This window comes from Vulpes lagopus, chromosome 23, assembly GCF_018345385.1.
Source record: "Vulpes lagopus strain Blue_001 chromosome 23, ASM1834538v1, whole genome shotgun sequence".
Classification (NCBI taxonomy): Eukaryota; Metazoa; Chordata; class Mammalia; order Carnivora; family Canidae; genus Vulpes; species Vulpes lagopus.
This window is the reverse complement of record NC_054846.1, coordinates 52006026-52033771: the sequence shown is the minus strand read 5'-3', so window position 1 is coordinate 52033771 and position 27746 is coordinate 52006026. Positions and strand designations below refer to the sequence as shown.

The 27746-nt window shown below is 40.2% G+C and overlaps 1 protein-coding gene across 2 annotated transcripts in view; it reads left to right on the top strand.

Moving 5' to 3' along the window:
- The window catches only part of AGBL4 (AGBL carboxypeptidase 4), a 1348432-nt gene that overhangs the window by 877934 nt on the left and 442752 nt on the right, over nucleotides 1–27746 (top strand). The gene's annotated exons all lie outside the window — the stretch shown is intronic.

Genomic DNA, 27746 nt, shown 5'->3' with positions numbered 1-27746 from the left:
ACAGGATGAGACCCCTGAGATTAGAGATCCGTGCATATTATCAGAGACTTCTCTGGAATACCTAAATTGGCATTTTTAAAAATAAATTCTATATCAGTCTCTGAGTTTGATTATGCTTCTAACTCCAATAGTGTAAGTTACCTAAGTGAACAAGATTTTGCCTGCCTTCAACACAATTCAATTAAATTCAATTTAGGTTTAAGAGCAAAGTGGGCAAGTATAAGGAGATTGGAAAAATTTAAGATATGAATCCTGGCAGCTTCTACAACAATCTGTATAGGACTTGTGAAGAAAAGCTAGGATCTCAGAAAGTAGCTAGAGGAAACTGATGGCCCTGTGGACAGGAAAGTCAGGGGACCGAAGACAGTAACACAAAAAAGAAACTAGAAAGGGCCAGCACCATTCTTATCAGCATGGTAACTTCAAAATAAAGTAGCTCTCTTCCATTTTTTTTCTGTTCCTTCCCCTTTGTTCCTTCTTCTTCCCCTTTGAAGTGAAACATCATGGAAGTGCAGCTGGCAACATGACCAAACAAATGTATGAAAAATAATTACATCTTTTTGGCTGGGTTTTAAATTGAATAATTGTTGGAAGTTAGTAATCTCAATTATCATTCCCTAATCCACCTCTCAGGAGAGTTCTGTGGACCCCCATCTGTACCAAACCTTGTCCTGATCAGACACTCTAAATTAAACAAGCTTAGTAGTTTTGGCTCCCTTCCAGCAGGCCACTTCACAAGTCACCACTCTCTTGGCATAGTTTTTGCTATTCCCTCCAAAAAGAGTCTCAATTAATTGGAGGCAGATATATCCTCCCAGCATCTGGTGAGGGACTTTCCAACTTACCCGACTGCTGCAGGTAGCTCATCCATTCCAAACCTCAGCACTGGGTGAGCAAGGGCCTGGAGGGGAGATGCTGGGAATTGTGACCCTGGGTTCTTCACTGCTGGAATAAGGAGGCCCATGTCTGATTTACTCATGCTGCAGAGACTGACCCAGATTGCCACACGTCTGCTCCAGACCCGGGTTTCCTGTCAGTGAATGTATCACCATCACTCCATTTCCCATGCCAGAAACCTGTCCTACTTAACTCCTTTCTATTCACTTCTTCCATACTGTCTGTTACCAAATATGATCAAGGCTATAACTCAGTATCCTTAGAATCTATTCCTTCCTTATCTCTGTTGGCAGTGCCCTAGTTCAAACCATCAGCATCTCTCAGGGAATTACAACAGCTTCTTTAGCCAACAGGTACAGGATGTGAGGTAGAACAGGCCTCTAAGCTCTCTCTATATTCTGCTCATCTAGCTACGTCAGCGTTATAGTGGTAGCAGAAAGTCCCAGCCTTCCTTCTAAACTTGTGCTCCCCTCACTGCTTCACTGATCCTCTGGGACCTACCTGACCTAGACACAGTAGACTTTTTACCAAATACTACTTAGCTAGCTAGGCAGATGGCATCGTTTGTGCTAACAGACTGCTATTTTTAGGCCATTCATTCCTCTTCCTTTTATAACGAAGACATGTTTTGAACCTTATGCCATCAACCTACATAACCCTCTGCCATTCCTTATTACTCTCATCTGCCTACTTCTTGGACAGTTCCCTCAATCATGGGGAGCTTTGGTCCATTATTGTCTTTTCTACCCAGCTGCCACCATATTGAATAATTTCAGTATCCCTGAAAATGACCCATTGAACACCTTGTCTCTTAATGGTTTAAGATAAAATAACAAATTCTTAGCTTGGTCTGTAAGATCCTGCGTAATCTGGCCTCTGCCTGCTTCTTCAGCCTGTCTCATAACCCTGTCATTTTGCTCTCTCTGCTCTACCCACACTGGCCTCCCTGAAGTTCTTTCTGTCAGCCATGGATTTTCTCTCTAGCTTATATACACACTGGCCTACATACCTGGAATGTTCTTTCTCCATGGCCCTTTGCCTGGCTACTTTCTATTCTGCTTTCAGGATCCAATTTGAACATTACTAGCTCCTGAAGTTCTTCCCTGATGCACTACTCCCCAGACTAGTTTGAGAGACTTTGTTACATGAGTCCAGCTGGAAGCTCAGCGGCTGATACCTCAATTGTCCACTGCAGCCCACTGTGTCTCACTCCCAGATCTGTCTGCAAAGTTTGCTTCTTTGTCTATTCTTTCTGCAAACATTAACTAAGTAACTACAAGGCAGTGAGAATAAAATTAGATGCCTAAGTCAGGAGTGTGAGCTGTGTGGCTTAGAACCCTGACTCTGCTACTCATTAACTGTGTAACCTTAGGCCAATTACTTAACCTCTCTTTCCTCATAAATTAGTGCCCCCTCCCTTCAAAAGATATCCAGAGAAACCCCCTATTCAGTCATAATTTAAGTAGGAAGATCATCAGAGCTAGAGCCATATTGGGATTTTAATTTTGGTTCTGCCACTTATATCTTGACATGTCAAATAACCACTTTAAACTTCATCAGCAAACTAGGCACTATAATTTAGCTTTAGGTCATTGTCATGACAAGACATTTCTAGCAGATATTAGATAACAGATGTGAAAGTGCCTCCTGCATTGGCTGTAAATATTTGGATATAATGCATCTGCAATACTGTTTCCCTTAACAGACTCTAAGCTCTCCTGAAGGTATACAGTTTGTCATATAAAAATGAAACCAGCTAACATTCAGAGTAGTTACTCCTTGTCAAGTACTATTCTAGCTGCTTTACTATCATTAATCAGCTTTAGCAACTTTATGAAACAGATACTACTACTATCCCAATTTTGCTGATGAGGAAACAGGCAAATAGGAATAGGAAATAGAGAAGTTAAGTAACTTTTTCAAGAGTATACTACTTATAAGTGGTAATACCTGTGTAGAAAAAAAAAAGATATAGGTTATTGGTTGAGGATAGGAAAGGAACTATAGGAACATGGAAAAGACTCCTAAGAACTGTATAGGTGAGGTAATATTTTAGCTCCTTTCACCCATTAGTCCTCCAAGATAGAGCTCAAATATTATATACCTTTTATACAAAAAGGGAAAAGGGTGAAGGGAGGAATAAAACCCATCTATCAACTAATTCTGATGTTATCTCTTGGCTATTCCTAAAAGGCAGAAGTACCACAAAGACAGTGGTTGGAAACTGAGAAAGGCAAGCATGACTTCTTACAGGCTCTTAGGGAAAAGAAAATAGAACCATCTGCAAATCATTATTATCCGTTTTCTAACAAAAATGTCTTGTTACAAGGAGACTTGATAAATGAACTGGATATTTTCCTAGAATCTTATTATTAGCATTCAAGGAGATTGTTTCTGTGCAAAACATCAGATCACTGTCTATAACTTTTGACCTTGCATTTATTTGGCTTAAACAAAGTCTCAAAAATGTAAGATTTTAGAGCAACTTGCAACATGATGTTAGCCTCAGAATTGGTTTAGACTGTACAATCTTACCTTCAAGAAGTTCACTTTATGTTACTTTTAATGACTGTGACAACCAGTAGTGGCTTGGGAATAATATGATGGGGCATGTTGTTCACAGGCCACGAGAGAGACAAAGCACAGGGCCTGGAAAGAAGAAGGTTACTTATGAGTCAGCCTACACCATGGCAGTTGGAATTGGAAAATCCAGGTGGGGCTTGACTGATGTCCCCTGGCTGGAATCTGTGCTCCTTCCCAGAATAAGCTGTTGAACTTCCCAGGGAATCCTTTGGCCAGCAACGCATATGAGGTTGCAGTAACCTTCTTCCAGGGCTCTGCTTGTCTCTGTAGGATTGTTAACAGATGTCGGGGAGGGATGAAATAGGTCAGGTGCTACCTGCCAGGACCTCCCTGTGGTTCATCATTCTCCCAGGAGGTTGCTACTGCCATTTCTTTTCCTCTATCATTGCTGACCTCTGATTCCTCCTTTCCCTGCTTCCTTATTCTCTTTTTTATTGGCAAAAAAAAAACCCTTAAATGTGGATTTATCTGTAAGAAGTAACGCTATAAATTTCTTAGAAGAAAACATAGGAATATAGTATATCTTTATGATCTTGAGTTAGTCAATGGTTTCTTAGATATGACACCAAAAGCACAAGGAGCAAAAGACAAATTGGACTTTGTCGAAATTAAAAAACTTTTATATACTGCAAATGATACCACCAAGAAAGCTAGAAGACAAGTTATAGAATGAGATAAAATATTTTCAAATTATATATCTGAAAAGGGACTTGTATCAAGAATATATAAAGAGCTCCTACAATTCAGTAAAAAGACACACACACAAAAAAAACCCCCACAATTTAAGAATGGGCACTGGATCTAAGTAGACATTTCTCCAAAGAAGATAAAAAATGGCCAATACGCACATAAAAGGATACTCAACATTAAAAAAAAGGATACTTAACATCATTAGCCTCAGGGAAATGCAAATTAAAACCACAGTGAAGTGTCATATCTCAGCCTCTTAATAATAAAAGAAGAAGGACAATAACAGTGTTGGGGAGGATGTGGAGAAACTGAGACCCTCATATATTACTGGTGGGAGTATAAAATGCAGTTGCTTTGGAAAACATTTGGGAGTTCCTCAAAATGTTAAGCACAGAATTACCCTATGGCCTAGCAATTCCACTCCTAGGTATACATTCAAGAGAATTAAAAATGTATGTTCACAGAAATTCCACAAAAAGGAATAAAGTACTGATGCCTGCCATGACATGGGTTGTATTCCTCTTTGTGGCTGTATGATTGCTGGGTTCAGAGTAAGTTCTCAAGAAATTTTTGTGGAGTACATATGTTAGTTCATAACTCTCTTAAAAGGAGAAACTGGAAAATTTTCAAATTCCTTGTTTGCCTTCCCAAAGAGATATCATATCAGAAAAGGGAACATAAAAATCCTACCTTGCTTTCTACTGGATTAATTTATTAAATGCTGTACTCCTTTTTTTTTTTTTTCTAAATTATTTAACTTCATCCTCCAATATAATTTGATTTCTCTGATTTATTTACCATAGTTTAGCATTAAAAGATAATTATTTGCTGAGACGAGAATAGAGGTATTCTCTTCTCCAAATTGTATTTTATAGAAAAGGCAGTTTCCAGTATATTTCCTACATTAAAGTGGCTAATAATAAGATATTAATATGCACTGTAGCTACTCAAATCAGCCTCCTCTTTTTCATTCGATAATATTCATACATATTTAAGAGTTTCTTAACTTTGTCTAACTAGGTCAGCAGAATATTACCCAATCTTGATATTGTTTGTCCAAGCTGCCTATATTTTACAGAAGTTGGGAGGGGAGACAGATGGCTAGGATTTTCCATTTCTTTTTCCCATTTGTGATGCCTATGCTACAAGTGGCTAAAGTCATGAAAGTTTAGACCTAAAAAGACCCTGAAAGATGTGTCTTCTAACACCTTCCTTTCCTAGCTAAGGAAACAAAGAGATCTGTAGTATCTAGGAGTATGACTTAGGTTTCCTGATTTGGAACCTCATGTTGTTTGCATTTCGTCAGAGTGCTTTCGGGCATATTATTTACCATTTTCCCCCCATATACCATGTGTCAGGCTCTGTTTTCATCCCATGTAATCATTTCATCTTCAGGACTAATAAAGGGTTGCTGTTATTATTACCTTATGTAAGTGAAGAAACTAGGGCTCAGCTCACATAGCCTAGTAAGTGGTGGAACCAAGATTTGTATCCAGGTCTTTAACCTGTATGCTATCATTCTGCATAGGTCCTTTCACTGACTACTCTTTGTTATTGTGAGGACCTAAGAGGATCTTGGAAGTGCTCACATGGCAGTGAAGAGGGCTTTATCTTCTTGAGTTTCCAGGGTTCTTCCTCAGGACGAAATTGTCTTGTAGAACTCTATTTTGCCTCCTTCCTGGCTTGCCTCATGGCCTAGCCTGCCTCCATCTTCTCCATGCCTGTGTCACTACCCTTGTTCTCCTGGGTTTCCTGCCTTTAGCCTACTTGGGGAGGCTGATTCAGTCCTTCCAGCTTCTCTGCATCTTTGCTCCACAAAACAAGGCCATATGTCCTTTCCTGTTTCAGCTTCTCTGTTACACCTGCAGGCAGAGTTGGAGAAGGTAGCAGATGAAGGTACAAGCAAAAATGAAACAACTCTCCAGATTTCCTTCGTGTTTGTTCTTGCTCCGGTCTTCTGTTCCTCTGCAACTATATCTAAGTGGGTGAAGCTCATTTGGCTGCCCTTCCTTCAGGGCTACCCTTCTTTAGGTCTAGGAAGACCTCCTCCTCCAAGTCCTTCCTCTGTGTAGTCTGAGGGCCTAAATGTGTTCAGGAAGAATGATAGGTATATTTCCATCTCTGAGGTCTTCCTCAATACTGAAGCCTTCCATATAATGGGGCCTCCACCCCGTCCAGCCCTGCTCTACCCAGGAATGACCCTTTTGGGGTATATCCTCTCAGAACTCTTGAAATCCAACTTGCACAGTTGGCCATCTGTTGAGAGTGCCATAGAGATGGCTCTTGTTCAGTGAGATGGAGAGTGTAGCTAAGGTTCCCTAGAGTGACATATAGGCCTGAGGGTTGGTAATTTTTTGTAAATGTATCTGCATTTTCTTTGAACCCTTGGAAATACTGTGCCTATGGAGGACATTATTATTAATGCTATTGGTAATGATGATGGAAATAACAATAGCCACAGTAGTAACAATAAGCATGCTACTTCTCACATGGAAAGAAAGCGTAAAGGTTTTAGAGTCATATAGATCAGTGTTTGAATTTCAGCTTCACCACTCATTCATTACCAAAGTAAGCCAATTATTTCACATTACTCCGCTTATTTCTTCATCTATACCTTTGGAATAATAACCCTTAATTGTCAAGGCATTTGTCAGGAGTAATGTAAACCAAATGTGCCACACACAGTGCAACCTCAGCTCCTGCAATGTAAAGTTTAAGACCTGTTACTCTGTCCATTTTACAGATTAGGAAACTGAAGTGTAGAAACATTAATTAACTTGCTTAAAATCACACAGCTAGTAAGTGGTAAAGTTGGGACTTGGCATCTAATCCTAAGCAATTTGTCTCAAAAGCCTGTTATTTAAAAAGATGAGGTTTATAAAGCAGTTTCCATATTGCCTGGCACAGATTCATTTTGCAATTGGTAACTATAATTTAACAGCATATTGCAAGTCTAAAGAAGTACACAAATGCAAAGTGTTTGTTTTTATTATCCTTAAGACTTTGTCTTTTTCTCACCACTTAGTAAAGTATGCCTAAAAAGATGTCTACAGGAGAAGGGAGTGAGTTTTGGTATTTACTTGGTTATTTTGATCAAGGTAGACAACCACATTTAACAATCTTGGCTCCAGTTGGTTTATTTTGGGAGGCCTAAATTATTCACTTGGAATGTCTACACTGATTACATTAACCAGAGAAAAAAAATGTCAGCCCAGCCTCCCACTTGTGCTGACTGTGGGTCAGGCTGGTCTCAGAGGAGAGGTAGTTTTCATGAGGTGGGGCCTCCAAAAATGTCAATGTGGCAGGGAAGTAGAGATAAGAAGAGGGACATGTTATTGTCCCCAAGGTATGTGCTATTCTGAAACACCTAGAAGTCTCTTCAGGACAGAATTTGACTTCATATGGCATATAAGCAGTCTTTCATCCAAGAGCAGAGCTTTTCCACAACATCTAGTGAGTGGCTATCCAGACTCTCCAGGCACCTCTTAAAGCATTGGCAGTTCACTACCTCCCATAGAAGCCTGTTCCAACCTGGGGCAGCTAACAGTTTTCATTTTTCTGCCGTGAACCAGTAAAGTTGTCCTTGGTAGAGTTTTGAAGGTACACAATCAAGAGGCCTAGGAAGCACACAGAGCAACTATAATGGAAGGAAGAGTCTATGGCTTTGTTTTGTTTTCTTTCTGGTTGTGGTGGGATTGTCAATGTAGGAGCTTAAGCAAAACAGTGACAACAAGTCAAACTTACCTAACATTAAGTGTATTTGGGCTCCTGTGTGAAGAATGGATTGGAAGGCAGATAACATTATTAAGGAGTATTCTCACAAGTAAAACATCTGTAAGAGAGATGAAAAAGAGCTGATAAATTCAAGAAATATCTGAGAGTTAAAATTCACAGAACCTGTGACTAAATTGAATGTTATAGGTGAGGGAGAGAGGAGTCTGGATTCTTTGAGCTGGTAAATTGTCGAGCCACACTGGGGAAGAAGGGAATCCTGAGGAATATGTGAAGTTCAGCCAGGATATTCAGTAGCCAGATATGTTTGGCAAACTTGCGTGTGTTTCTAAAGTGGTCCAGTCATGTCAGGAAGAACTTCTAAGCAAGTAGCTGGTATTTGAAGTTAGGTGGGTGATGACTTATTGTTTCTCCTCTCCTCAGTCTATCACCACTATCTGGGGTGGAAGCATGTGCTAGTCTCTAAGAGAAGAGAAGCTAAGGGTCTGAGTTGGGGCTTGCCAGGTTTAGATTGAGACCAACCTTGCATTCCAAGAAGTACGTGTGGCCAGCTCCAACTCCACTGATGTGTAGGGATCTGGGGTGCACCTCGGGTGTGTATTCTGACCTATAGCAACAAGTTCCCACATGTAAGGGAGACTAGAGCTGCTTCTGTACTCCTTGCCTTGTCAGGACTGGTCCAGAAAGTGAGCACAGCTAATCTTCCAGGTGGAGGCTGCAGTACCTGCAGAATCAGAGTTGTGGCTGGGTCAGGCAGGGGCTAATAACTTTTGCCTCTTCCCACTGTCCCATCTGGTAACTTCATTGTAGATTTTCCACTTACCTGGTGTGCTCCTCAGCTTGCCATGTGGGAAAAGACAAGGCCTATGATATCGGTGGAGGACAATGAAAGAGGAGTAAAGCTAAGCAGGCAGAGCTCCCTGTACATTGTCTTCTCAGAATCCCGAGTTCCTAAATCCTTACTTTCTGGCGGCTCTTAAACACCTGTGACCTGCAGTGACTAAAAGCATTATTTGCAGTTTCCCCAGGATAATTTCTCAATTTGCTGCCCTGCTTCCTCTATAGAAGTTGTTGTGTATCTATCTGGTCCATTCTTTTGTTCTTCAAATTCATTCACTCCCTATGGTATTAAGTACCTACCAGGCCAGTCACTGTACTCAGGGGTAGCAGTTGTGAGCATAATACGCATGGTCTTTGCCCTTCTGGAGTCTAAAGTTTAATTGTATGGTAGGTGGCCAGGGTGGGTGACTGACAGCAGGATCCATTACGGTTTTTCTGGAGGCAGATAGAGGTGGGGTAAAGATAGGGATTTGCGTCCATTGAAGGCCTGAAGTAAGCCAGGGGCTTTAAATGACTTACCTGCATTATTCCACTTGAACTCCCAAGGCTCTGTAAGGTAATGCTATCCTATGTTAAAAATAGGAACCTGAGGTTCAGAGAAATACTAATTTCTAATACTGCATAGCTATTGACCACTGATATAACTCAGATTTGTCTGTGGCCAAGTGATGCTCCCGCTGTGTCCATCATACCACTCTTCTAAAAGTCATCCACGAAACTCAAAGTTATAAGCACTGGGCTGAATGGATCTACTGTGACCCTAAACCAAAGTCTTGCCACCTGAGGTTTAAGGATGGGTGAATTCTCCCAACACTAAATGCCAAATGTGGCATGAATATGTATGTACAAGTGTTCATTTTTCTGGAAGAGGACTTGTAGAGGACCAGATTACCAAAGGTGGCTATGACCTGGTATGGATTAAGAACCACTACCTTAACCCCCCCATTCTAGGCTTCTTCCTCTTCACTTATGTCCGCCTGCAGGTGACTGTCATTGAACAGCCAGTGTAATATATTGGAAAGACCTTGGAACTGTCACACGGGAGTTCATGACACGAGCCCCAGCAGTGCCACTAACTCGCAATGTGGCCTCTTGCAAGTGTCTTCTTCATACTGAGCCTCACCTGCCAGGACCCTGTGAGCCCTGCGTAGGCTTGAGGACGGTGTTTCCCAGCTGGACTGCAAAACATGTCGCAGGCATCAGGCACTTGGCAGACTCCAAGTGGCAGTATACGGAGTGACAGGCACAGACACCGGTGGTGGCAGCTGGGGAGGCAGATCCCTGCTGTCGGGGCTTACGGAGGGACCTGCTTGCCCAATCCCTACAGAGCATGAATAATTCTATCAGATCCTGAATCCTTAGGTGGGCAGCCTTCGAGGTCACCTCCTCCAGCCTTCCAGCCAGTGGGAGTCAGAAGATAGGCCCCTTGGTGCTGAGTCCATCACCTGTGTCTTTAATGTGAATATGGCCTCAGCTGGAATGTGCCTTCTCCCTCGTGCAATGTCACAATGCCTAGCTCTCAAGTGACTGAATCAGTACTAAATATTTAATGTGCGAAGTCAGCCTTCTCAGGGCCTTTGATCTGAAACTTCTTAAAAAACATCTTAAAAGCCCTTCAGAAACTGGTTAGTATTTCATTACAGTCACTTAAAATAGATTTATTTTATCAAAACATCCTGTCAGAAACCCTGAAGGCAGGATGACTAACCCCCAGCGATTCTGACAGGACTGCCTCCCCGCATTAGGCGCCCAGAATCTCTGGACAGCCCTGCCCGCACGCTGAGGGGTACAGCTGTCACCAGCATCCCCTGATGGCTCCAGAGCTGCGAGCAGGGGAGGTGCCCAGGCTTGTCAGCAGCCTTGGGAGGCTACATCAATAACACCCCTGTGAGGGGAACGAACGGTTATTGAGAGTCTGCCACAAGCCAGGCCCTTACCTGGAGTCCCTGCTTGTTGAATCTGTGGAATCTTTGCAACGGGTCTGTGAGGTCCTTCTGTGCTACCAATTAAGAAACTGAGGTTCAGAGGCGTATGTGCCTTACTCAAGGTCAGAGGGGAATTAAGAGAGCAACCCAGGTCTAGCTCAAAAGCCTATTCTTTGTTTTGTTTTGTTTTTCCACTGAGATTGGACCTTTCACTGTGAGCTTTCAGTTGTTTTTTTTTTTTTTATAAAGCAAAAATAAATGAAAATAGCATCTTATGAAATTATATAACTACTACATGATAACATAGAATAGGATAAGGAAGAAATTAAAAATTGCCTGAAATATTACCGTCTAGATAAATATTCATAATGATCTCTTGGTTAGCCACTCAATTCAGCTTTCTTAATCCCCTCCCATTCCCTCAGCTTTAGACTGAGGAGAGATTGGGGGCCTGGGGATGTGTGGCACAAATTCCTTTCTCCTGCTACCAACCTGAGGGGATGAAATCAATTCCCATAAAACCCCAACACCATGAAGGGCTAAAGCAGGCCCCAGAGTGGAACAGAAGGTTCTGTCCTTCCCTAGCCACCAGCTAATTGGATGACCCGAGGAAAGCACTTTGGTGAAAGAAATGGTTCCTGCCCTCCTAGGCCTACAGCTAGTGTTCAAATCAGTGATATAATGAGATAGAAGTTTTTTGTAAATTGGAGTATTGTGCTGTTGAAGGGAAAGAGTAGAAACAGAAATATTGTGAGAAGTATGGCGTCTCCACAACACGGAGTTGAGTGACCATGCCCATCTCACTGTCTGTCTGTCAACTCAATGTAATGATTAATACTGTTCTTTTTCACTCTCAGAAGTGCCCTGACTTGCGTGATAAGTTTGTGGGCCACCTAAAGTACTGATCATGTATGATTAGATAGCTCCAAGGAAGGACGACAGCTGTCAGGGAGAGGCTTCCTATAGGATGGGGCTGCATGTCATCTGGCAGGGCAGCCACAGCTTCAGAAGGCCTAAGAAGGGGCATTTTGTTCGTGAGTAACATGTAGGAACAGAAAACATGAGGCGGCCGGCCTGACCTGGGAGAGCACATGACATAAGTTGCTGGAAGGAAAGGTATACAGTGCTCACTCTGTAAGAACCTGGCCCAACTTTCATACTCCCATGCAGGGCAGTTTTGGAGATAACATTTGGAGGCATCTAGCACTGAGGAAATGTGAAGCTCTGTTCCAAGCTAGCAAACATCCCTCTTGGATTATTTTAACAATATTGCAACTTTTCTTTCTGCTTCCACTGTCACCTCTCTCCAGTCTATTTCCTACAAGCCTTAGAGGGATCATCTAGACCCAAATCTGATCTTCGGTTTTCCATTCAATTCTCAATTCTCCATTTATCTTGGTGGATAAAAACTAAATGCCTTTACAGATTATGCAAAGTCCTCCATGATTATGCTCCTGCCAGGGCACTCAGCTTCAATTTTCTTAATCCTTGACCTCTGACTTTATGATCCAAATATAATAATGGCTTACCTTTATTGGACACTCTTCCAATTATTTTATACACACTAACTCTTTTATTGCTAACATCTATGAGGTAGGGACTATTAGTAGCCCCAACGTTTTATCAAAAGGTAAACTGAGGCGTGAGGGGTTTTAAGCTATGAAAGCAAGAAAGCTAGGATTGGAAGCCAAAGAAGTTTTGGTTCCAAAGCCTGTACTCTTTTTTAAAAATATTTTTTAAAGATTTTATTTATTTATTCATGAGAGCCAGAGAGAAAGGTAGAGACACAGGCAGAGGGAGAAGCAGGATCCATGCAGGGAACCCAATGTGGGACTCGATCCTGGGACTCCAGGATCACGCCCGGAGCCAAAGGCAGACTCTCAACCACTGAGCCACCCAGGTGTCCCCAAAGCCTGTACTCTTAACCATAATATTATATGTATTACCTCTTGGTCCAAAACATTTATCTTGTACTTCGTGCTGTTCCTTCTGCCTGCAATGCCCTCTCCACCAGTCTGCTCAGAAGACCACTGATCTAGGGTTCAGGAAGCCATATCAGTTGGTCTCTCAGAAAGAGAGCATCCTTAGTTGTCATCCTTAGTTGTCCCCCTCTCTATTTAAAAGATTTATGTAGGTCAATTCAGCCCTGGCTGGGCACATGAGAATAGGAAGGAAGGATGGGATAGCACAGAGTACCACTTCCTCCAGCATCTTTTATTACGTTTGAGACAAGGCTTTTAACATCTTTAATATTGTCTAAATCTGTAGGCCTAAAAATGAGGACAATATAGAGAAGACAAGATCAGAGTTGAGAAGGTAATCAGAGATGGCTTGCTGGAATGTAGGGTTTAAATTAGATCCCAAACAGTGATAGAATAATTGATTTTTTGAGTTGTAAGGGACCTAGAGGCCATATTCTTCCAAACTGGGACATTAAGGCTCAGAAAAAATGGCAGGATTGACTGCCCTAGCTCCCTGTTTAGTGTTCTGTGCTGCCTTCCAAGGTAAACAATTCAGATATGCCTTAGTAGGTAGAAGGGGAAAGAACTTTCCAGAGGGCTTGGAGTTGGGGAGCAGCAAGTGGAATACAGAAAGGGTGGGGATAGGTACAAGCGGTGTGGATGGTATGGATGGCGAAGTGAGGAAACTTAGGAAAGCATCTTCTTCTGTGGGAGAGATGGAGCCTATAACCTTTCTAAACTGGAGGGTTCCCTTGGTGTTGTGAAGCTGCCTCCCTTTCAACTTTGTAAAATAAAGGGCTCCCCAAAGTGTGTCTGTTCTACCATTATTTGCAGGATCACCAAGACTCTCGGTGCCCTTTAGAGAAGCTTCTGCCTCTGCTCCTCATTAGAATTCCTGGACATTGCTCGGTGTTGCTAAGCTCACCGTAATGAACCCAGGACGAGTAAAGAAGAGACTGAGCTTGCTGCAGTGACATTCTGTGGAGGTTTCCTGGACACCCCCAAGGTACCACAAGCAAGTCATATCATCACAAGCATTTCATCTTCAAATATTCATCTTTTTTGTTTTCTGTGTTGTCATATTCATTTTCTCCAACTCGATTAAAGGGGCTCCTGGATGCTTCATTCCAGAGGGATGCACTGGAACTAGATACAAATGCTTGAGCTGAAAGAGCTGATAGAACAGTGGAATTTGGGACTTGGGTCAGGAATAGTTCCTGCCTGTGGCAACACAGCACTTCCTCAATGACACCAGTAACTACAATAGTTTTGTGGGATAGTTCCTCTGGGAACAGGCCTATTTTCTAGAGCTGTGGGTTTGGATTATCCATCATGAGTAAATTGGAATGCTCCATATTTCTCTTCCAACTTTATGAGAACTACGCACTCATGTTAAGCACCTAGCACAGTGCATGGCGCATAGAAGACTCTTAGCAGATACTTATTTTCTGCCTCATAGCACAATCTTCTCACACATGTGCCTTTTGGTCTATATCTTCCCCTTTCTTGTCTTTCTCTGCTTGTGTGTCTCCCCATGTCTTGACCTGGGTTCAAGTCTTGGCTCTGCCCATGCCCGTTCCCATGTCTCCTAATAATACCATAATAGTTCATTGAGACCGCAAGGTGAAAAGCAGTGTTCATTAAGCACCTTGCCCCACACTCTTTCCAGTCTTCTCTTCCCACTAGTCTTCCCTTCAGTCTTTCCTGGTCCCACCAGGCATGCTATCCTCCATCTATCCCAAAGTGCTTATTGTACTTATAGAACAACATAAACTCCATTTGTATATTGCAGGTTTTTGTACAAGTGGTCCATCTCCCCTTTTCTAAGAATTCCTACTCATGCTTAAAGATTCAGATCAAGTCTCCGCCCTACTTGAAACCTTTGCCAACTGTTCGGGCAGCATTAGGCTCTACTTCCTCTTTGTTCCGTCTTAGTGCTCTGTGTTTCCCTGTAATCTAGCACTTTATGCCGTGTCATCCTTGCTACACTTCCTCCCTACTAGATTGTGAACTAATTGTGGGCAAGGGCTGGCTCCGATTCATCACTATACCCTGGTGCCCAGTTTGGGTCTGAGGTGCGATGTTTCCAGTAAGTGTGTGGGATGACACATTAGGGACTATTTCATTTCATTCAGTCCACTAAGTCTGGTGCTCTCTCCAGCATAATTTCCCTCTCACATGCCCATTATACCTATTGTACAACAGGGCCCCCTCAGTCAGGACTTTGTCTCTTGATTATCTGCTCTCTGACTCCATTTCTTGGATGTCATATATCCAGCACCAGGAGCTTCCTGCCATTTAGATTTGTTCAACTTATATTGAAAGTGAAAACAAAAATCCTAGATACAAGACAATAAGCGTTTTGCCAAGAAAGTTTCATTTCATATGAAGGGTCCCACATAAGGGTATGGGTGCCGTGGTGAGTGAGGAAGGTAGACTGAATGGAGGCCAGCCCCTGAGACACTGTGGAAATGAGATGTTAGTCTCCTGAGTTGGGGCCAATTAGGACACAATTTAAATGATGCAAAAGGGACTCATTAGACTATTCAGATACTTTGGAATTTCATCAAATGCAATGAAAAGACAAAGTCCCTTGGGGAAGCTAGGGAGATGGATGTCTGCCCATATCTGGCTCCCAGAGTTTTGTAGGTAAGCAGGTGATGGATCTTGTTTTGGCTGTATTACTAGTGGGAGTGATGGACATATTTTGAACACACAGGACTGAGGTGACTCCCAAAGATTATTTCAACAGAATATAACAATAGTACTAGGCACTAAATATGATCCTGCCTCTCAGGAGAAAGAGTAATGGTTAAGATATCAATTATATCTGCCTTTAAAGAAAGCCTCCAGTCTAGTGTGGGAGGCAAGACTCACACATGAGTAACTATGATGACAGATGAGAAGGACCATGCTGTGAAAGAGTCACTGGTATGGTTCTGTTGGAGTACAGGGAGAGAGTGTCACCTCTACCTGAGGCAAAGAGTGGTTTGCAGATAAAACCACACAAAAAGCTCCTAGTGCAGCACTTAATACATAGTAGGTAGTCAATAAATATGCATTCTCCTCTTTTCTTTTTCTAATTCTCTTTATATTAAATCTTCAAATTTATTTTTAATGCTTCATCAGTTCATTCATTGTGGGTTTTTTTAATTCCCCTTCTTCCATGTTGTAAGACAAAGGATGTGCCTTTATGATATGGAAGTAAGCAGGAAGTGACCTTACTTCAGTCCATGCTGGACCTGGGCCAAGGGTGAACACAGAAGGCAGGTCCTAATCCAACCAAGCCTTTGCTCCCCTGGTCTGTGCACAAACTCAAAGCATCTTCCATGTACCTATGCATGTGCAATACAAAAGCCTATTTTTATTTCTAAAATCCTGCTTTCTGGCTGGAGTGGGAGTTAAACTTTTTATTTCCTTCACTGTTCAATACCAAATGGCTTATGGAAACCCTGGCAGAGTGGTTTTAAATAAGCATTTTAATGTAGAATAAAGGTCAACGTGCTGGAATTTGAAACATTAATCCCTTTGCTCTTAAGGAAGACTGTACTTTAACAGAATAAATAACAGATTAAATAATAAGAGTTCTTGAAATTCCAATGAGAAAAATTACACATTACATTGCTGAGAATTGAAACCAATGAGACCTTAATGTTCTCTCTTTCAGTGTCCTATTTTAGGTTGCCAAGATTTAGAAAGTAAAGAGAAATTGTTCTTTTAATTTTCTATTGTTTTGAAGGTAGAGAGAATGTTTGTGTCTTTGAAGGTTAAGGGATCAATTATATTGGAAAATAAGCCCTTAGTTTTATGGGTAGAACAAGTTTTGTTCTACCCATAGAGAACAGAAACTCTATGTTAATTATTTCAACTTTCAGTGACCACGGCCCCAGAAAGGAACAGAGAAAACCAGCTGTTAAAGTAGGCCAACGAGCTCTACCCAATGTAATCACTCAGGTGACTATTCAAGACTGAGATCAGATACTACCTCCTCCAGGTTCTTCTTACTTCTCCATCAATGTTGTTTATAGCTTCTGCCTCTGAACTTGCATAGAATGCTATTTACACATCCACTTTTCCTGATCTTTTTTCCATGCTTGTCACCATATCTGTCATTTCCTTGCTCTGTTCCACATGTCTTGAGTTCCTTGTTAACAAACAAACAAACAAACGAAACCACTGATTATGCTCCAGCTGCATTCCAGGCATTATACTAAGCACCTTGAACACAATATTTATTGTAATCTTTACTTTAACCCTATAAGGTAGAAGTGCTTATCCCAATTTATAGATGAAGCAACAGAATTAAAGAAGCTAGATAATTTGCCCCAGGTTTCAGTAGTAGCATACTATAGAGCCAAACTTCCAACCAGATCTGTTGGAAGCCATATACATAGAGGGGATTCTTATACACAAAACATCAGAGGTTTGGATTTATCCTGAGGGAAATGGAGAATCATTGATGGCATTTAAGCAAGGGAGTGATTTGGTCAAACAAATTAAGAGCTTCTCTCTGGCAAGAGAAGACAGGTATGGGAAAATAAATGAGGAGATTGGCTACAGTGATTTTGGCTAGAGATGAGGGAATTATCCCAACAATGAGAGTTGAGTTGTTTAAAAGAGATATTTAGAACTTAGAATTGACAGGGCTTGGTAATCAATGGCTGTGGAAAGAGGATTAGGGTTGGAGTCAAGGAGAACTGGTTTCTGATTTGGGGGCCTGGGTAGATTGTGATGTCACCTACCATAATGGGAAGCACAGCTCACCACAAAGATGGCCACTGAGAGGACCTTTCTACCGAAGAACCAGGTCAAATAGGAGGTTAGAATCATCCTGCCCAATTCCTGAGTTTTTATATCCTCCTACAGTTGTATTCATGTCTTCCCATCTTATGGGTGAGAACAGAAGAACAAAATTAAGGGGTTTTGCCTGAATTTTTCCTTGAAATCTGACCCATAATGAGGGCTAAATAACTGCTTGTTAAGTGACAGTTTCAAATTGAGCTGCCATGTTTGATTGTTCACATTGTAACTTCTGACTCTTTGGCTCCTCTTTGGACTCTGAGGGTGGATGGGAAAGAAGAGGAGAAAAGACTAAGAACTAGAGGCCACTGAAGCTTCCCTGAAGAAAGCAGATTTGCTAGCTCCTGAAAGTGAAGCATAATACTTGAAAGAGAAAGTAAAATCCATGAGGAATACACATACTCCAATTTAGAAGCTGAGTTTATCAATCAACTGACTCATTCTAGATGATACAGTTGGTATGGGCCAGAGCCTCACACACTCAACTCTGAGCTTTCACCTCTCAGTCTTGTGTTCTTTTCACTTCTATGCTTGCCTTCTGTTATTCCTAAATTTCCCTGAAAAAGTAATTGTGCTTCCAAGCTTCAAAATTGTTTTCTGTTCTTAGTGGTATATACAGTAAAGATTTTATGCCAGGCCAGAAATAGGCAACATTATACGAGGCACATACAGCCAAAATTTTCCATAATCTCCCCAAATATGTATTGGTTATAAGCACCTGAAACATTTTAGAGCTAAAAAAAGTATTAAAAGCTATCTAATTCAATCCAATTATTTTACAAAGGGAACAGCTAAAGTTTCAAATAATTTAAATGACTTGAACTATGATAGTATATACAAGAGCAGCATCTTAATTCAGGATTTATCTTACTCAAAGCAATAGAACTTTTGCATATTTGAAAACTGAAAAATCACATATTTATTAATTCAATAAAAAGCCATTTACTGAGTTTCCACTGTATTTTGGGGCGTGGAGGTACAATAGTGAATATGAAAGATTGGATTCCTGTCTTCCTATGAATCTCAGTCTAGCAGGGAAGATGGCATAACACACAATGGAGTGACATGTGCACAAATAGATTATGTACAGAAGGGAGATCACCTGGTCAGAGAGATCTCTTTGGGAAAGCGATACTTCAACATGGTATAGTGGTTAATAGCCTGGACTCCAGCCAGACTGCCTGGGTTGGAATCCTGCCACTTACTAGCTGTGTGACCTTGGGCAAGTTACATAACTTTCCTGGATCTTAATGTCCTCATCTGTAAAATAGGAATAATAATAGTTAGTACCTAGGAGTATGCTCTGAGGAGTATGGAATTAGTTAATATTTATAAGGCACTTAGTATTTGGCACATGGTAAGTGCTGTGTAAAGGATTTTTAAATAAATTAGAAAAGAAGCTGAGATCCAAAGGGTGAAATGAAGGTAACTAAAGAAATAGGAAGGCAGAAAAGTGTTCCTGATAGAGAATAATACTATGTACGAACTGAAGAAAAAGTCTGTTTCTAGGAACTGAAAGAAGCCAAGCATGGCTCAAAAAGAATGGGCTTTGCTGATGCTGAAAAGAGGCATGGTAGGGTCCAGATCAAGGGGATTGAGGGTCTTGTAGATCAGTGGGGATTCAGGGAAAGATTTAAAGCATAGAATCTTGATCACAGTTGGATTTTTGTAGTCTTTCAGGCTACTCTGTGGGATATGGATTCAGTGGGGGTGGGATGGGGTGCAGAGACCTAGTGAGGAAGAGAAAGCGAGTTAGGGTCAAGGGCAAGATAGGACTCAGGCTTCCTGCCTTTCAAGCCAGAGCTTTTTCTACACTGCACGGCATTTTTCTAACATGCTTTGATGGAGGCACGTCATGCCAAATGCATTCTTTTCACTTCTGGACGTTTGCAGTGCTTACCCTTTGAGCTGCATCCCCTTCATTAAGTGAATGTCCTGTTCCCCTGACCAAGAATGTAATTACCGAAGGAGAGATCAGATTAAAATTGAGTTTCTGTAATGGGCCATTTGTTTGGAAGGGAGCCTGAAGGTATTTCTGAGGACTTTAATCAAAGGGGGAAAAAGCCAATAGAACTTCTGTGATGATGATGATTATTAGGGCAATTGAACTCCAGGCACAGCCGGCTTCTGTATCAGTGAGTCATTGCTTGCTTTTCTGAGGCCCTTAATTGGACGAGATTTGTTTTCCTATGTAGTCTAGACTGTCAGGGATGGAAAGACACTTTAAAGGTCATCTAGTTCAACCTCACAGCAAAGCTTGAGCTCTGGCTATGGCATTTTCATCAGTAAGTCTTCCAGTCCTTGCTCACATACCTGAACTGATGAGGAACTCATTACCTTTAAAGACATCCATCTCTATGATAGAACAACTCTGAAAGAAAACTCTTCTTTCTGTGAAAGTGAACTCTGTCTCTAGGTCCTAGTCGTGTGCCTGTCTTGGTTCTGCTTCTGGAGCAATGTCGGGATTATCTGCCCCACTCTGCTTCAGAAGACCCATGGAAAGATCTTCAGGCAGCTGCATGTTGCCCCCGAGCCTTCTCTTCTGCTCACTTGTCTTCTCTAGTGTGTGCTTCTATATTTTAGTAATGGGGAATACAGGCTGCTGTAACAAAGAAACCTAATAGTAGTACAGTGACTTAAGGAATGATGTTTATTCATTTTTCACAAGTTGGTTCTGAATTAAACAGTCTAGTTTGGCAGCCAGCTCTACTCCCCACAGTTATTTAGGAACCGATGTAGCTTCCAATGCCCTAATTCACCTTCATCTAGGGCATTGCTGTCACCTGCAGAGTCAAGTCAGGCCCCCTCAGGTTCCAGCTAGTGGAAAGAGAGATAAAGCCCACTGCCTTGAGGCCTAGGCTCAGTGTGGCACACATCGCTTTCATTTGTATTTCACTGATCAGAACTTTATCACATGGCTAGACTTCACTGCAGTAAGAATGTTCATAGGAAAGGTGGTCTAACCATATGTCCAAGAAGTGGCAGGGAAGAGTTCAGGGAAACATCCACCAGACCCCACTATACCATGTGAGGTCAGGTGGGCATGCTGTAGCTTGGATAAGCCCCTCATTTCTGTTGCCAGTTTCATTCTCTTTGGCTCTTCCTAAGGCACATTTCAGAAAACGAAAGCAGTATAGAGTACAGAGCATTTGAATGCAGATATCCCAGCCGCATTCTTATTAACTGAGCTCTTGAACTAGTCTTTTAACTTCTCTAAATACGTATTTCTTCATTTATGAAATTGGGAGAAAAATGCCCCACAAAGTCTTGTGAAGGTAGGAAGAAATCACTAAAGCAATTACACTTTTTAAAATGCAGATAAACATGAAAGAGTTTGGCTTCAATCTTCAGATTGTTGTCGTTAAGTGTTCTCTGATTACCCAAACTAAAGGATTTTTTCTCTCTTTGAATTGCCCAAAGCATCCAAACTACCATTTCAAACAGAATCTTACTATGAAGGGTTCTTAAGTCAGAGTCTTTTACTTTACATTCATTTGCAATCTGAGGAAACAAATGGAAGATTTTGGTAGTGACCAGTATTAGTTGGAGTAGCAGCAATTATGGCAATATCCATCATTGGCAGCAATATTTATTTATTATGCGTTGCTATGTGCCAAGTGCTTTATGTATAGTGTCTGATTGATTTTTATAATATGCCTGTGAAATAGGCATTTCATCCCCAGTTTATGAAGGAGAAACCTCAGGCTCAAAGAGTTTAAGTATATTGGTCAGAGTCTTACAGCTGGCAAGTGGCAGACCCAAGACCTATTTAAGACTGAAAACTCTTCCTCTCGAATTAAGATTTCAAAGATTTATCAAGTGCACTTGACGGGATGAGCACTGAGTGTCATGCTATACGTTGGCAAATCGAACTCCAATAAAAAAAAAATACACATTTTTTTTGGTTTTTTGTATGTTTTTGTATATGTATGTACATTATATGTATAATATATATATCAATTTATTGATAAATATATATTTATCAATTTATGGGGACAGATCATGTGCAGTTCTGTATGGTTAGTGGCTCACTCAGCAAACAGAGTCCTTTTTATATGCTAGCCACTGTTCTAAACACTACGTGATGGAGTCAAGTAGGTCATCTTAGCTGGTGACTTCATCTCATTCTTAATGGAGAAAACAGTAGCCATATGATGAGGTATCAAAATTCACCAACTTACTTGAATGTGATCCACACATTGAATGGAAACATACCTTGCTCTTGTCTAAAGTTAACCTCCTATATTCTAGATCATATCTGATCCCTAGAATTATTCCTTTTTTATCTATATCTTAAATTTATCACTTTCTGGATTTTCCTGTATTCAAACAAATAGGCCATAATATTTTCTGTCTTTAGATAGGGAGAGAGAGAGAGAGAAAGAGTATGTTCAAGCACTCCCCCCTAGACCTCATAGTTCCCTCTGACTACATCCCATTTCTCTACTCCACTGCATAGCAAACCTTCTCCAAAGAATTATCTATACTCACTTTTCCCAGGCCCTCACTATGCATCAGTCTTCTTAACCCATTCAGGTTAAGCTTCTATCCCCAATGGTCCTCTGAAATGGCCTTTATTAAGATCGTCCTAGAGCAGCATGCTGCCAATCCCCATGGTTGTTTCTCTGTCTTCATGTTCCTAGACCTCCCAGCAGCATTTCACATCAGTAGCTCTTTTCTTATTCTTAAAATACTTTCTTCCCTAGGATTTCAAGACAATACATTCCCTCAGTCCTCCTCCTTCTCTTCTTAATTATCCCCTCCAGTGGCCATTCTTTCTCAGAATTCTTTGATGGCTCCTTCTCTACTATAGTTAAAGATTGAAGTACTATTGCCTCTCTGCCTTCTTCTCTTCTTTTCTCTTCTCCAGCTATACTGGTTTTCCAGATAATCCAGTCTGTTCCCAATGTATAAATGTCATTTATACGTTAATGAATTACATGTCTACATTTTCAGTTTTAACTTCTCCTAAACTCTAGACTAGTATAATCAAACTCCCTACACTACATCTCCATCCAGATGTCTAATAGGTAAGTCAAAATGAATACATTCAAGTCTTTTCCATCATAGTATATGTCCTCAGGTAAAAACCTGGGGGCGATCATTAATTTGTCTTCCTTTCCCATCTTATACCCAGTCTATTAGTGAGTCTTGCCAGCTCTCTCTCTACTAAATATCCTAATCCAATCACTTTCCTCCATTTCCTCTGCCATAACCCTAGACCAAGTCACTAACACATCTTTCTTGGGCTACTGAAACAGCCTCTGACTGATCTCCCTTTTTCTTGCCCTGAAGAGTCCACTTTCCACACAGCAGCCAGATCATGTCATTCCCTGCCTAATACCTTTCAATGGCTTCCATTCTAACTAGAATAATGTCTAAGGTTTTATTATGATCAGTAAGGCCCTACGGGACCTGGCCTCTGCCTATTTCTCCTACCTCTTTCTCTTCACTCAGTTATTAAAATCTACTTACTGTGACTTCCTTATACAAACACAGTAAGTTCATTCTTTTCTCCAAGACTTGGATGTTTTCCATCAGGGGAATTTTCATCATTCAGGTCTTAGCCAAGGTCAGCTCTGAAGGGAGAATTTTCCTGATCATTCTAGTTAAAATGTACTGTCTAGTCACTATCAAGTGATATCATTTAATTTTCTTCATGGCCTATATCGGTAGCTGAAAAAAAATCTCATTTAATTTTTGTTTATTCACTTAGGACAGTTTTCTCTTGCTACAATGTAAACTCCTTGAGAGGAGAGTCTTTGTTTTGTTCATTGCTATATCCCCAGCACTTAGAATAATGCCCAGCTTCCTTAGTAAACATTTAACAAATATCTGTAGATTGACCAATTGGAACTCTGCTCTCAAGGTCTTTAGTGTAATAAGAATGACTGGAATATAAACAGTGATCACATAGTATGAATTGTGCTGTAGCAGAGAGAAGCCCAGGACTTGTAGGAGGCCAAAGGAGCACCACACCAAGCTAGATGAGGTGAAACTGGAACTAAAGTTTGAAGGATAAGTTTGTTTTAGCCAGGTGAAGAGTGGAGGAAGAAGAGCATGTATAAAGTCATAATAAGCCTATAGGGTGCATGGCTCATCAGAGTGGGAGTAATGGAGAGGGAAAAAGTACACAACAGCCAGTATAGGAGAGGTCTAATGTTATAGGCTTAGGATTTTGAAATTTACGTTTAAATGGTGAGCCAGTGAAGCAGCCAAATGAACAAGCCTTATGATTTGGGCTCAAATTATGTTTGAAAATTTGTATTATTTTAACTTTTTATATTAAGACAAAGTCCCCTCAGTTGCATGTGATCTTTTCCCCTGATAATACTATAGAATACAGATTATATAAATAAATTATATTATATAAATACTATAGAATATGGATTATATAAATGCTGGAATTACATATATGTACCTGACCTAATTATGCATGTGAAATCTATCCAACACTAAGAACTAATCTACTGAAAATTTCTGTAGTAAATACAGCTCTATTAATACCTTAATTAATATATATGTATACAAGTTGTATGTAATAAATAAAATTTGATTTGTTATTTCATAAAAAGTGTCTTTAGCCTCATAAATAAGTCATGTATCCTAGTGTTTCTGGTATAAATAAGTGATTGTGACTTGAGTATTGGACTTCAGAAAGATATGCAGGTTCTTGAGGCAGTAATATTATTCTGGGTACTTACATATCCCAGAAGGAAATGTCATTTTAGGCAGTGGAGGTGACACAAGCAAAGGTATAGAGGTGTGTGTGAAAGTCCATGGGATGTTCCGGGAACTGTGAGTGAATGTACACTGTGGCTAAAAGACAGGTGGGGAATAGGCAACACAAGAGTGAAAAGTTTTGTTAGGATCAGCACAGAAGAATCTTGAAGGACATGTCCATACATTTAGACTTTGCCCTGGAGGCATTGTCAAAATCCAAAGGATTTGCAGAATCTGTGTCAAGAGACAGTGGATACCAGAACCCTCTCTCTGCCTCTGCCTCTGCCTCTGCTCTCTGGCCTCTGCCCCCGCATCTGCCAGAGAGAGTGTTGGACCAGTTGGACTCTCTAAAAGGCCCCTTCCACAGCTGTGAAATTTCTTAGACTAAGTAAGTGGCTCCATCTGTTATGTAGGGGGCGGGGTGAGCAGAGTTAGTCTATCAACATGCTGAAAGGCAGGATCATTGCTCTCAGGCTAAATTTCCCCTGGGACACTCATTTCCATGCTGACCTCTTAGGCTAGTAGAGCCAGCAGTAATAAGATATTGATGCTGGCAGGCCTCTTCCTTCCACCTGCCCAGTCCTATGCCTGGGAGTACCTCAATGAAGAGTTATGAAAGTCTTCTAAATTGAATTCCCCTCTCATCTCACACTTTATGGAGATACTAGAGATTTCTTAACTTGGCTAGGAAAAGATAATGCAGCCTCATTTGTCCCAGACACAGGCTCTCAGTATTGACCAACAGGTTGGTAGCAAAGGTGAAACATTTGCCTATAAAGAGAGATTGCACAAGGCAATCTTCCTGCCGTCTTAGGAGAGACTTATTTTGTCTTTCATGCTTTTATTTGTTATCAGCCTTATCCTGTGGTCTGAAACGTTCTCTTCCAGAAGTGGGGAACTGTAGATCCTTCCCACACTGTTCACATAGGCGTTATCAGCACATATACATAAAGGATCTTCCATATGCCTAGCATTGTGTTAGATAATGACGACAAGAAAGAAGTCAGACACGACCCCCACCCACATGGAGCCCCTAATGTGGTGAAGGAGGCAGAAACATGCACAGATTGTTAGGCATCAGTTTCTAGTTACCACAGTAGAGGACATATTCATTTATCCAATCTAAACATTATGGAATGAATGAGAAAAATCTCTGTCCTCAAGCAGCTCATAGACAAATCTTTCACAATGAGGAAGATGCATTCTATTTTAGGTGTGTGTACAGTGTTCAGAAATTGTACAGATTTTATCTTCTGCAACAAAGGAGTGAGAGGGCAGGTCAGAAAAGGTTTTATGGAAAAAGTGATATTTGAGCTAAATATTGAAAAATAAGCAAGCTTTTTATCAGGCTGCCTTAAGGGTGTTGTGGGAAGGGGACAGGATGAGGAAAGAACCTAAGAACATTCTAGGTGGAGTCTTAGCATAAGAAAACCCAGGCATATGGAAAAGTCTGGTGTGTTCATGGAACCAAGGTTCATGGACCCAAAGATCCCTGAATATGGCTGCATTTTTATCTTTTAAAGTGTTTGTATTTATCCTGCAACCTCGTTAAACTCAGTAGTTCTTGTAGCTTTTCTATAGATTCTCCCAGTTTTGTCATGTGTATTTATTACAGTTGCTTTATGGCCCTAAATGTGGTCTTATCATGGTAAATGTTCTACATGCACTTCAGAAAAATGACTTTCTGCTGTTATATGTGAGTGGAGTGTTTAGTAAGTGCCAGTTAGATCAAGTTGGTAGACAGTGCTGTATAAGTCTTCTATATCCTTCCTGATTTTCTATGTATGCTATTAATTACTGAGAAAGGGATATTGAAATCTCTGACTGTAAGTGTGGGTTCGTTCAACTGCATCAGCTTTTGCTTCCTTCCTTATTGATGCTCTGGTATTAGATGCATAAACAATTAGCATTGTTATGTCATCTTAATGAATTGATACCTTTATTTTTATGAACTTATTCTCTTTATTCCTGATAGTCTTTGCTCCAAAGTCTACTGTATCTGATGTTAATATAGCCATTCCAGCTTTTATTTCTTTATTTGCGTTAAAATGGAATATCCTTTTTCCAAATTTTTAATCTATATGTGTCTTTATTTTGAACTGTGTTTCTAACAGGTAGCATAGAGTTGGATCTTGCTTTGTTATTCAATCTGTCAATCTCTGTTTTTTTAATTACAGTGCTTAGACTGCTTACGTTTCACATGATTATTTTTTAAATTTTTTATTAGTGATTCAACACTTACATCATATCTGGTGTTCATCACAAGTGCAATCCTTAATCCCCATCACCTATTTAACCCATCCCCCAATCACCTCCCCTCTAGTAATCATCAGTTTGTTCTCTATAGTTAAGAGTCTGTTTTTTTGGTTTGCCTCTCTCTTTTTTCACCTACGATCATTTGTTTTATTTCTTAAATTCTACAAATGAGTGATTACTCACTCATAAAAAAGAATAAAATCTTGCCATTTGCAACAGTGTGGATGGAGCCAGAGAGTATTATGCGGAGCAAAATACGTCAAAGACAAATACCATATGATTTCATTCATATATGAAATTTAATATGATTATTGATAGAGTTAACTTTAATTTATAATTTTGCTCTTTGTTTTCTGTTTGTCCCACCTGTTCTTTATTTTTTTTCTCTTTGACTGCTTTCTTTTGCAGTATTTTGGAATATTTGTTGAGGTTTCTCTTTTTTTTTCCTTGTGGCTTCCTTTTTATCTCTTTTGTTGATTTATTAACTATAACTCAATTGTGTTATTTTTGTGGTTGACTTAGAATTTGTAGTATGCATCTTTAACTATCACAGATTACCTTGAAGCAACATTACACTACTTCATATATAGTATAAGAAATTCACAATAGTATATTTCTATTTCTTCCCCTCTGGCTTTTGTGCTATTATTGACATACCTTTTATTTTTTACATGTCTTATAAATCCCATACTACATTATTATTTTGTGTAAACTGTAAATTATCTTTTAAAGTTATATAAGTCAAAAAAATAAAAAAAATAAAGTTATATAAGTCATAAAACACATCCTTAAATATCCATGGAAATACCATTTTGATTCTCTCTCTCTCTCTTTTGTAGTAGATATATTTCTATCTGGTATCATTTTCCTTCTACCTGAAGGAATTTCTTTAACTTTTCTTAGAGTGTGGGTCTGGTAGTAATGGATTCTTTTAGCTTTTTATGTCGGAAAAAAAACCCTTAATTTTACCATAGTTTTGAAAGATATTTTTGGTACAGAAGAATTCTAGCTTGAAAGTTTTTTTTCTTTCTTTCAGTATTTCAAAGATGTTGATCTATCATCTTCTCACTTACATAGTTTCCAAGGAGAAAATTATTTTCATCCTTCCTTTTGTTTCTCTGCACATAAAGTTTTTTTCCTCTGGATGCTTTTAAGATTTTCTCTTTATCACTGGCTTTGAAAACTTGTATTATAATGTGCCTGGTGTAGTTCTCTTTATGTTTCTTTTACTCGGGGATTCATTGAGTTTCTTTTTTCTTTTTCATGATATATGATCCTTTTTTAAAAAATTTAAATTTGATTAGCCAACATACAGTAGGTACATCATTAGTTTCAGATG